The sequence below is a fragment of the Pristiophorus japonicus genome, chromosome 11, assembly GCF_044704955.1.
Source record: "Pristiophorus japonicus isolate sPriJap1 chromosome 11, sPriJap1.hap1, whole genome shotgun sequence".
In the NCBI taxonomy this organism is placed as follows: domain Eukaryota; kingdom Metazoa; phylum Chordata; class Chondrichthyes; family Pristiophoridae; genus Pristiophorus; species Pristiophorus japonicus.
In genome coordinates, this window is record NC_091987.1 from 195,136,788 (window position 1) to 195,148,530 (window position 11,743).

The 11,743-nt window shown below is 43.4% G+C and overlaps 1 protein-coding gene across 1 annotated transcript in view; it reads right to left on the reverse strand.

Annotated features, from left to right (window-relative positions):
* thyn1 (thymocyte nuclear protein 1) overlaps positions 1-4,673 on the reverse strand; it is an 89,310-nt gene extending 84,637 nt beyond the window's left edge. The window contains exons 1-2 of the mRNA XM_070894389.1: positions 4,586-4,673; positions 3,512-3,684 (exon numbers count right to left, since the gene is read on the reverse strand). The gene's annotated coding sequence lies outside the window, so the exon portion shown is untranslated. The remainder of the gene's footprint in view (positions 1-3,511; positions 3,685-4,585) is intronic.
* Positions 4,674-11,743: the final 7,070 nt, after the last annotated feature.

Sequence of the window (11,743 nt, forward strand, 5' to 3'; positions counted from 1 at the left end):
TGTCAGCTGTGGCTCAGTGGGTAGCACTCTTGCCTTTGGGTCAGGAGGTTGTGGGTTTAAGTCCCACTCCACAAAAAATTTAGCCTGACACTACTGAGGGAGTGCTGTGCTGTCTTTCGGATGACATGTTAAACCGAAGCCCCGTCTACTCTCTCAAGTGGGTGTAAAAGATCCCATGACACTATTTTGAAGAAGAGCAGGGGAGTTATCCCCGAATATTTTTCCCTCAATCAACATAACAAAAAAAACAGATTACCTGGTGATTATAACATTGCAGTTTGTGGGAACTTGCTTGTGCGCAAATTGGCTGTCGTGTTTCCCACGTTACAACAGTGACTACACTCCAAAAGTAGTTAATTGGATGTAAAGCGCTTTGAGATGTCTGTGTTCGTGAAAGGTGCTATATAAATGCAAATCTTCTTTTGCTTTCTTTGAATTAGGTTGCTGTTCCTCTTCTTGACCACTAGAGGGCAGTAAATGCTAGGCCACATTCAGTAGGTGCTACGGCCAGTGTGGAACTGAGCCCTAAAGACCAGCAAAATCCCAGAAATGATCTTTAGTTTGTGCTGGTCTCGGCCGGGGTGGCAATAGAGTTTGTGCAGTTGGCCTGTTACCCTGGGTCAGAGAGAGAAAGTCACTCGCAGGGCCACCTCATCTCTGCTGGAAGTTACACGTCAGTGTTGGCTGAGAACAGAATGACAATATAGCCTGCTGATACCCATTGCTTGGCCTCTTACATAAAGAGTATTTACTTGGGCAAGGTAACATAAAGTAATTGGTGCATCGGTCAGCGCCTTTCAGAAATCAAGGGAAGCTGCAGATGTTTTCTGTTAAAGTAATTTAAATCATAATTACCATGACTATATTACAAAACACTTCAACCTGCAACAGCAATAACACCCACTGTCGTGTCACCTTGGTAATTGTCTTGTTATAGACACTTGCCTTGGATGCCAATGTGCATGTGGAATGGTATTCCATGTGTCGAAAGGAATTAGAGAGCACCGTGCGAGCAGCTGTTTCACCCAGCCATACTCAAAGATCTATCTACAGGAATGAATCCACCCACACAATGGGAGGGGTCGGAGTTGTGGCGGTAAGAAAATAAACAGGACTGGCGGCATTGCAATGGCATAATGCATATTGACGTGCTGGGTGCTGTGCTGACACCAATTGTTAAACTGAGACAGAACACAGAGCTTCTGCGGCATCGGGCAACCAATTGCCTCCTTGGAGAGGAACCTGAGGCACTGACTTGGATCAGTAGCGTTAAACTCCAAACTTGCTGCTGAAATTACAATGAAACTGAAAATGTCTTTGATCCAAATTCAACGTAAAGAAACGTAACTGGGTTTTTAATTCCTGGTTCTTCCCAGCAGCAGCCATAAATAACAATTGGGAACTCTGAGCGACTTTGAGAGTCAGGTGGCAGGGTGGGGGGGTGGGAGCAATACGAACCAGGACTGAAGTTTGAAATCAAGTGAGACAGAACAGTGGAGAATGTGATTGAAGTGAAGAGTGGGAGGGAGAGTGCAATGATGTCCATTTGAGAACCTTTCTTTGTCTGAGCAGGGTGGGATCACCTCCTGGTGTCCGTACCATCATTGCTCCCTCGACCAACATAACACATAACTTGTCAACCATCACTACTGTACGCAGGACCTGACTGTATGCAAATTGGCTGCAATGTTTGCCTCCAAAACAATAGTGACTGCACTGCAAAATGTAATGAATTGGCTATCAGTGTCAGCCGTGGCACACATGCCTCTGAGTCAGAAGGATGTGGGTCAAGTTCCACTCCAGGAACTTGAGCACATAAAAAAAAATCTAGGCTGACACTTCAGTGCAGTGCCGAGGGAGTGCCGCACTGTTGGAGGTGCTGTATTTCAGATGAGACATTAAACTGAGGTCCTGTCTGCTCTCTCAGGTGGATGTAAAAGATCCCATGGCACTATTTTGAAGAAGAGCAGGGGAGTTATCCCCGGTGTCCTGGCCAATATTTCTCCCTCAATCAACATAACAAAAACAGATTATCTGGTCATTATCACATTGCTGTTTGTGGGAGCTTGCTGTGCACAAGTTCACTGCCACGTTTCCCACATTACAACCGTGACTACACTTCAAAAGTACTTCATTGGCTGTAAAGAGCTTTGAGACATCTGGTGGTTGCGAAAGACGCTAAATAAATGCAAAACTTTCTTTCTTTCTTCTTTATGAAGTGCTTTGGGCCTGCTGGGGATTTGAATGGTGTGATAAAAATGCAAGTTCTTTCTTTAAGCTAATCTTTTGTAGAATACTTTTAAATACACAGCGGCCCTGAATTTCCTCAATGTCTGTTGCGCCATTGTTGTACTGGAACATTACGTCAGCAAAGGGAGTTGCACACAAGTTACCTGGGTAAGTTAAGTTACAAATGAAGTGGTGTAATTTCTGGCGTAATTGCAATTCTAAAAGCACGGTGAGCAGCTAAGGCCCCAGGACAGTAGAAGCAAGGGAGCCTCTGTAAAGGCCGCAATCTTCCTTCGAGCACTTGGGGATAGCATGGGAAGGCTGCAGCTTGCCACTAGGTGATTGCAAATGGGCCTCGTGGGACTTGGGCGAGCAGATCGTTAAAGCTGCCAGAAAGGTCGAGGAAACTCACGTCTAGCATATTAACGGAACATAAGTGGTGGAATATTCTAAATGTCTGTTTCTCAATCTTCTTTTTAGCTTAATAATGGCGTAACTGCTGAAGGTAGCGAGGAAAATCAGGGCCAGTGTTGCTTTTTCTTCGAGTATTTTTTATTCTGAGGGAGCTGAAACAGACCTGAACTATTCTCTTGAGAGTCACAAAACGACTTGAAGCTTTGAATGCCTGTAGATCCTTAAATATCCCGGAAAAGTTAGCAGAGCTTCCTGGATTTCAATAACCATTGACCACTTTTCAAAATGACTGACTGTCTTACACTTAACTGAAGGAATGTGTGTCTGTTTGAAAATAGCTTGGCTCCTCTCTCATGCTTTGACAACTGACAAAATTTGAAATGCTTACATTGAATTTAGCTTGAAACAGCTGGTTTTTAAATGTCTTGTCTATTGTGACTGGATTTAAAGGGACAGCCACCAAGCAAAATCTAGATAAAAACATGCTTCATTTTTATTAAAGCAACATTATAAATTCATGCAAAATACTTGCTCAGTTATATCTTCATGAATTATGATGTTGCTTTGTTTATGCACCAGATGTGAGGGGGAAAAAACAAGGAAGAGTGCAATATTCGATTTGATTTTCATAAAGTATTGTAATTGTACAGGGACAACTTTGTTGTAAATTTAAGATAAATTGAGGGCAGATCTCCTCTGTGTATTATGTGAAGAAAACCATAAAGCATTCTACACACTAATCAATCTCCCATAGTATTGCAAGACCAAGTATAATAACGGGCTAGAATGTCGATGACTGTGCGACTAGGTTGTCGCCACGATTTGACCATCCACGTCGAAAACCCGGTCGGTGGGATTTTCGGGATACCTTTTTGCGGCGGCGCTACCACGTACCGCCGGGGAGAGGAGCGCTGACGTGCAATATCGCAAATTGCAGTTGCGATCGATTTTTGCCGCTCTCGGGATCTGTACGCCGCGCCCAGAATAGCGACAGATCAAACCTGTTGGTGCAGCCCTGCCAGCAGCGGTCAGTATGAAGATCTGCAAAAAAGGTAAGTTAAAGTTTTTATTTTTAAATTCTTTTTCAGCGATTTAGTAGGTAAGAGTTTTGTGAATGTTTTGTGAATGTTTTTTGCGATTTTTTTTGTTTGTTTTTTCCCCCCTCCCAAGGTCTCTCTCACAGCGCTCTCGGCCCCAGACTAAAGTTGCCGAAATTCGCGGTTTGCGCTGTGAATCTTCATGTAACGCTGATTTTTACTGCTGCGCAAATTAAAGGCCGAAAAGCGGGCCTAAAAAAGTATCGAAGCGAAAATGGTAATTTTGGCATAAAACTACTGTTTTCGCTGAAAACTGAAATTCTAGCCCATAGTGTCCAGGTTTGGCAGATTTAGAGGGCAGGGTTCGAGGTCAGTTTTAGGAGCAAGTAATATTGATAGTAACAACGAGCAAATGAGAATAGACAATTAGGAGCAGAGAATAAAAGGATAAAAGGAAAGTATCAGGTAGAAATATCGTTATGTTTTAAAGAAATCTAATTCTACCAACTAATATTACAAAAACAGTAGATTTTGTCACACTTCATAACAATAAATATCTTAGGCAAGTTTCTGTGTCACGCTTACAGCAGTTTGACCAATATTCAAATGTATTATTTTTGATAGAAATTCAATTCAACTTTACATGATTCAGTAAAATGCACATTTTATTCATTATGATTTAAGTGTATTTATTGAAATTCAGTCATCAGAAATTTCTTAGCAAAGAGAAGGAAATCCATCAAATCACTCAAAATCTCTTTTGAAAACTTCTTCAGCTGTTAATTTTTTTCTCAGCTGTGTGACAATGAGAACAAAAGAAGATTTCTAACATAATGGCCCTGAAATTCCAATCGGAGGCTTCTTTCGGACGAACGCCTGCGACCGGAGAATTTTTACGAATTTACCTGGTGGTCCCGGAGGAACGTGGGATTCCGGTGGGGAGGCCTTCTCTTCCTGCGCTGGAAGCACGCTCCCGTCCTCCTGGTTCCCACGCAGAAGGTGCAGTCACGTGTGACTGCTCAGCCAATCAGGTACAGTATTCCACAGCATTCTCATTAACAGCAATGAGAACTCCGTATCTACGAGTTCTCATTGCTATTAATGAGGGGAAAAAATTCCATGGTCATTTTTGAATTTTGTGTGATTGGCAATAAAAAGTAACAATTCACTGAACATTTTGTAATCCCCTTCCAAATGATGCAAACATTGCTGACGGAACAAAGCATTTTCTGGGTTTGAAATATTTTTTGTATCCAAAACATAGAAACAATGTAAAGCGTGATTTTTCTGAACATTTTGTGAGGCATTTTTTAAAGCAATGTACATACGAGAGTTTTCTTTTTATTTAAGCTACTTATTATTAAAGCAGCCTGTGCTTATTTACTGTTCCAGAAAGAGTAGCAGAAGATGATACAGAGTCGAATATCTATATTTGAACCCTTTTATCTACCCCTCATGATGTTTCCAGACCCCAGTGCTGTCAGAACCATTGTCCCATCACTTCCAGACGATAGGAATTCCCCAATGAGCCAAATCTCTATTTCTGCCCAGCTGCAGTTTGTCCTTCTGCAGTCCCTCAGGAATTTCCTGCACCCTCATACACCCCTTCCAGTCCTGCCCAAACCTAGGATCTCCTACCCATTGCTATCAAACCCCAGGAACAATGTATCTTAACCCTAGGCCCCCCCCAACATTGCTAATTCCTCATATGCTGATCCCCCCCCCCCAACTCCAAGACCCTCACTGTAGTCCTTCTAACCTTTAGTACCCCTACTCTAGGTCTTACAAACGTCAGGACCACCCCAAGTGCCACCAAAATGGTGCTGCTATTCTTCAGTCCTGTCAATTCCCATGTGTTCTGCGAAGGACAGATACCTTCCTCCTGTCTGACACATGTTGGCTATCATTCTGCTGTACTATTCGGGGCTCTAAAAATCTAAGAGATGAAGGTGAGGACTATACATAAAGGAATATATAATGATAATCAAGGTCACCGATTTACTGTTCTCAGAAAAAATAATTATAGAATTCAATCCCCAAAATACAGGTAAATGTCTCAGAAAGAAACAAAGAACACAGTTTGATTTATGCAGTCACTATAGGGAATGAGGGTGAGCTCAGGAAACAGGTTAGTGGTCCGCAATGTTAGATGAGAAAAGCATGGATGAAAAATAAAGCACGTTGAGAAATACTAAACACAGAGTACAGAACAGATACCACCAGGACAGAAAGATAACAGAAGGAAAAGACTGGGGTAGGCAACAAAGGAAGTAATGCATAATTAAGAACAAAAAGAAGATTGCTTCTAAAGGGTAAAGCTACTGATATCACACCAGACAGAGATGAAGATAAAAACAAGGTAAAGAAGGTTAAGAAACTGGTTCGGGAGAGATAAAAAGAAAGAAAGATTTGCATTTATATAGTGCTTTTCATGACCACCGAACATCTCAAAGCACTTTACAACGAATGATGTATTTTTTGGAGTGTAGTCACTGTTGTAATGTGTGAAGCATGGCAGCCATTTGTGCACAGCAAGCCTCCAGGACTCTGGGGATAACTCCCCTGCTCTTCGTCAAAATAGTGCCTTGGGATCTTTTACATTCAGCTGAGTGAGCAGAAGGGGCCTTGGTTTAACGGCTCATCTGAAAGACGGCACCTCTGCCAGTGCAGCACTCCCTCAGCACTGCACTGGAGTGTCAGCCTAGATCTTTGTGCTCGAGTCCCTGGAGTGGGACTGAAACAACAACCTTCTGACTCAGAGGTGAGGGTGCTACCCACTGAGCCACAGCTGACACTGACAAATAGAAAATGACACATGAATAGCAGGAAATATTAAAAGAAATGCCAAATATTTCTTTGAATATATTCACAATAGGCAGATAAGAAAGGGAAGCAGTGGGGCCATTAATATGATAGTGAATGAACAAGAGATAGCAAATATACTAAATTAATTCTTCTCTTGTTAATGGAGTGGCCATGATCCATCTCCCCAGCATGAAAATTGAACTTCTGAGGGTTTTGTACGATCAGAAATAAAAATTGCAGACATGACAGTCACTGATAGGCTGAGGAAATTCAAGTAAGACAAGCATGAGGCCCAAATTGTCTATATACAAGGGTACTTCAAGAAAATCAATCACATTCTTGCCATTATCTTTAACAAATAATTAGAGATGAAAGTATTGCCCAAGAATTGGAACCAATCTGTATAAAGGAATGACCCAAAAAGCTGTAGGCCAGTAAACCTAACATCCATTGTTGTAAAGTATTCAAGGTATTCAAAAAGGAGATAAAGAAACATCTAGATAAGAATGATATGGTAGAGAGAATCAGCGTGGATTTATGGAAGGGAGATCTTGCCCAATACATTTACTGGAACTCTTCTTGTTGACAGTGGCCATCATGTGGATGTGATATATTTAGATCTCAGGAAGAATTTTAAGTCCTACATCAACCTAGCGATTCGGCTACAAGGTGGGTAGATTTGGAACAGCAGGCAAGCTCCTGAGGTGGATTGAGATTGGCTGGACCGGAGAAAGCAAAGAGTGATTGTGAATGATACTGCATCCATGTGACAGTAGGTCATGGGTGCCACACCACAGGGATCAGTGATGGGGCTGTTGCTGATAACAGTGTACTTAAATGAGTTTATATGTGGGGACAGAAACTGATCTCCCTAAGTTTGAAGATGACACCAAATTGGAAGGGCTTTAAACAAAATAGGCAACAGGTAAGTCAAATAAAGGGATCTCGGTAGAATGGGAAGGTGGGATGATGAGTGGCAAATGGCATTTAATGCAGAGAATTCTAAGGTTATGAGATAGAGAATGGAATTAAACAATGGGGATATAAACTAAATGTCATTAGGCACAGAGAGATCTGGGATATTGATAGACACCTCACTGAAATCAACAGCAAGTGAGATGGACCTGACTGCTGCCAACGAACCAAAATTAGTTGCACATGCGGAGTTCCAGTGCTATTTTTTGTTTATTGTTGTCGGACTTCCTAAAATGAGGAACAAAGCGGATTTAAAAAAATCTTGTTCGGTTGTAGTTTAAGTTATTACTGCGTGAATTGTAGAATTTATTGCGGTATGAGCCACTTGTTTGTGCACTAAATTGTGGTTTATCAAAGTCAGCAGTTTTCAGTTGGGCGATAGTTTGGCCCTGGCACCATCTATTTTGCCGACAGGTAGTTGGGTTTCTTAATGGTTTGAAAATTGCTGTTCCGAGACTATAAGCATTTGGAGATTCCTGTAACAGGCATAGGGACGGTAGATTCGGAATCGCTAACATTAATGAAACTTTATCAGTGACGAGCTTCATCAATTTTCAGATTCTCCATCAGTTGTGGTGATCGTTATTTTTTACATTTGTGACCTGACAGTTGTACGCAGAATGCTTCTGTGCAGCTTCCGGTTCGTTGGCAGTAGTCACTCCATTTTGGGGATATGTAGCCAGAAGAATAGAACACAAATCTCAGCAAGTGATTGTGGGCCGGATTCTTGGTTCTGCTCATTTCGGGGCGGTAATGGCAGCGGGACGGTAAAGTTTGCGCCCCGGAACAGTTTGCGCCTCAGTCAGCAAAATTCGTCAGCTGGGCCCTGAGTGTGGGGCAGAGTGCTAAGGAAGGCATTACACACCTCTCTAGAGTGTTAGGCCGGCTGAGCAAGTGAAAATCCTGAGCAAAACAGCCGACCTCGGAGCGCTCTGAGAGAGGCCTGGGGAGCAAAAAATCATGAAAAAAAACCCCAAAATATTCCTAATAAATAACTCACGCCACCACAACATAAATCGCAAAAACAAAAATGATCACACTTACCTGAGGTCGACATTACTTACCTCAGGTAATACAATAACCATTACATAGCTTTCACAGACGGTCCCAGCAGGGGGCGCTCTATGGAGCGTTATGGATCAGGTGGCAGCCAAAAATTGAGCCATTGTCACAACCAGGGGCATTGCACACCGGCTCGCCACTTCCAGGCGGTAATGCTCCATGCCCCGCCGAGACCAGCAGTGAATGTTCCGGCGGGGCACTGGAAACTGGCCGCCCGCCTGGAAGTGCTTACCGTCGCCATTGCTGCCCTTCCGGGCACTAACAGGGGCAGCAGAAGACCGAAAATCCAGCCCACAATGAGTCTGTACAAGGCACCGGTACAATGGTCACACCTGAAACGCTGTGTATAACTTCAGTCCCCAATACAACAAGGTTATCCATACAACAGAGGCAATCAAACTTATATGATGCTTAAGGTATCTGAGGTGCAAAGAAAGCTTCAGATTATTTATTCGAGAGCGGAGAAAGCTCAGGAGAGATATTATTCAAGTATTCAAAATTCATAACGGAATTGATAAATGAAACCTCAATAACGTATCCAAGATTGAAGCAAACTTGAGACCAAGCTCAGAAGAGGTTAAGGTATGCAAGCTGTTTAGATGTAACTACTTTACAGAGAGCTGATGAATGTTTAGATTATACATCCCAGTGGAGGTGCATAGCTAGAAATATTTAATGGCGAATTGGACCGGTAGTTATGGGCCCAGTTAGAGATAATTTCTGGGGTTCACTTAGGGCAGATTCCAGAGGACTAAGAGGCCAAAATTGATGAAGGCCTCCGGCCGCCCAAGTACCGCCCAAAGGATCGCCGATGGCCGCCGAGGTCCCTGACGGTTCTTTGGGCAGGGTTTTCATGACCCAGGTCCATCGAAGGTCGGCAGGCGGCAAATCTGCGACATACCCCGCCAATCTGGGCGGCAGCCGGCGGGAGCTCTCATTCTCAGTGGCAAAGGCGCTTACCGCCCAAGTACCACCGAGGATGGAGTCGGGCCCAGGGAGGGTCGAAGAACTAAAAATAAAAAAATCATCAAAAACGAAAATAAAAATAATCTGACGACCTTCAGGGGACCCCATCCAGGCAAGTGCCTGTAAAGAAATAATTTACATAAACTTCACTCACCTTTTTTACAGGATCTTGACACTTACCGTCGGGGACAGAGCAGCCTCTGTGCAACGGTTCACCGCCGACTCCCGCCGACTCCCGCCCGCACCAATCTCACATCCCGGCAGGCGGGAGTCTACTTACGCGCATCGGCCGTCCGCTGAAGTCGGCGGGCGCTTCCCGGCGGCTCTCCCCTCCCGCCCGCTCCAGGCCACGATGAAAGTGGCACTGGGCAGTTCGACCAGAGGAATGTCATCGGAAGTGGGCGATAAGGCCATCAATTTCGGCCCGTAACAAACGATCAAATATAACTCTTTTCTTCAAAAAGAGGATTAGGGATCATAATGTTATTATTAGAGCTGTAAGTATTGATTGAGATGCAGTATAAGGTATGAAAGAAAGAAAAAACTTGCATTTATATAACAACCTCAGTGCTTTACAGCCAATTGAGTATTGTTTTGAAGTGTTGTCGCTGCTGTAATGTAGGAAATGCCGCAGCTAATTGTGCACAGTACGGTCCCATAAACAGCAAAGCAATATTGGCCAGATAATCTGTTTTAGTGGTGCTGGTTTAGAGATAAATATTGGCCAGGATACCCCACATTTCCCTACTCTTCTGCAAAATAATGCCATGGGATCTTTTATGTACATGTGAAAGGGCAGATGGGACTTTGGTTTAATGTCGCAGCCAAAAGATGACACCTCCGACAGTGCAGCGCTCCCTCAGTACCAGTGTACCCGCACAGCTGCACAGCTACGGAGCTATCTGCAGGTCTCGCACAGCCGGCTCCAGGGCATTCTCATGGCAAAAACCATGCATACGTGGAAATTTGAATGGGCCACACAGAAAGGGGCCGTGCGCCCTCCAAAAATGACGGGGAACATTGCTCAGAAGTCAGAGAAGTCCTGCTACAACTGTACAGGGTATTGGTGAGGCTAACCTGGAGTACTGTGTACAGTTTTGGTCTCCGTATTTAAGGAAAGATATACTTGCATTGGAATCTGTTCAGAGAAGGTTCACTAGGTTGATTCTGGAGATGAGGGGGTTGACTTATGAAGATAGGTTGAGTAGGTTGGGCCTATACTCATTGGAGTTCAGAAGAATGAGAGGTGATCTTATCGAAACATATAAGATAATGAGGGGGGTTGACAAGGTGGATGCAGAGAGGATATTTCCACTCATAGGGGACATAGTCTCAGAATAAGGGGCCGCCCATTTAAAACAGATGAGAAGGAATTTCTTATCTCAGAGGGTTGCAAATCTGTGGAACTATCTGCCCCAGAGAGCTGTGGAGGCTGGGTCATTGAATATATTTAAGACTGAGATAGACAGATTTTTAAGAGATAAGGGAAGAAAGGGTTATGGGAGGAGGGCAGAGAAGTGGAGCTGAGTCCATGATCAGATCAGCCATGATCTTATTGAATGGTGGAGCAGGCTCGAGGGGCCAAATGGCCTACTCTTGCTTCTATTTCTTGTGTTTTTATATTTTTATGGAGTGTCAGCCTAGATTTTGTGCTCAAAGTCCCAGGAGTGGGACTTGAGCTCACTACCTTTTATCTCAGAGGCAAGAGTGCCACCCACTGAGCCAAACCTCAGAGATAAATGATCTGATAATGAGCCATATGGGCCGAAAAATGCACGGTAGAATCTCTAGACTGTGTAAGAGCAATATAATTCACCTCAATGTCCTTGGGCCATGGAGAGAAAAAATTCAGTCAGTTTCCTGGTCCTGAATTCCATCCAATGATAGAATATGTGTGTGTGGGCAGGAGGGATATTTTTCAGGTGAGGGTAGGATTGGACTTGGCTGTAATGTCTCTGAAGTCAAATAACCTATTATTGATCACTGTCCAGGCTCAAAGAATATCCATTGAGTAAGGGGCTAGAGATCAGATGCTCGTCATGGAAACAAGCCCTAGTTTAGAAGGCAAAGCATTCAGGAGAGGAAAGGTGGAAAATTCAAATGTAAAATACAGTCTAACATAGTTCAGGCTTATTCTTTCCAGTCACAAGTTAAATTCAACAATCTGTTTGCTTTCAATCCATCATCTTTTGGCACATTTTGGAGGAGCATAGAGCAGTTTAGCCGAAGATTCGAACACAAATGAAATCCACCAA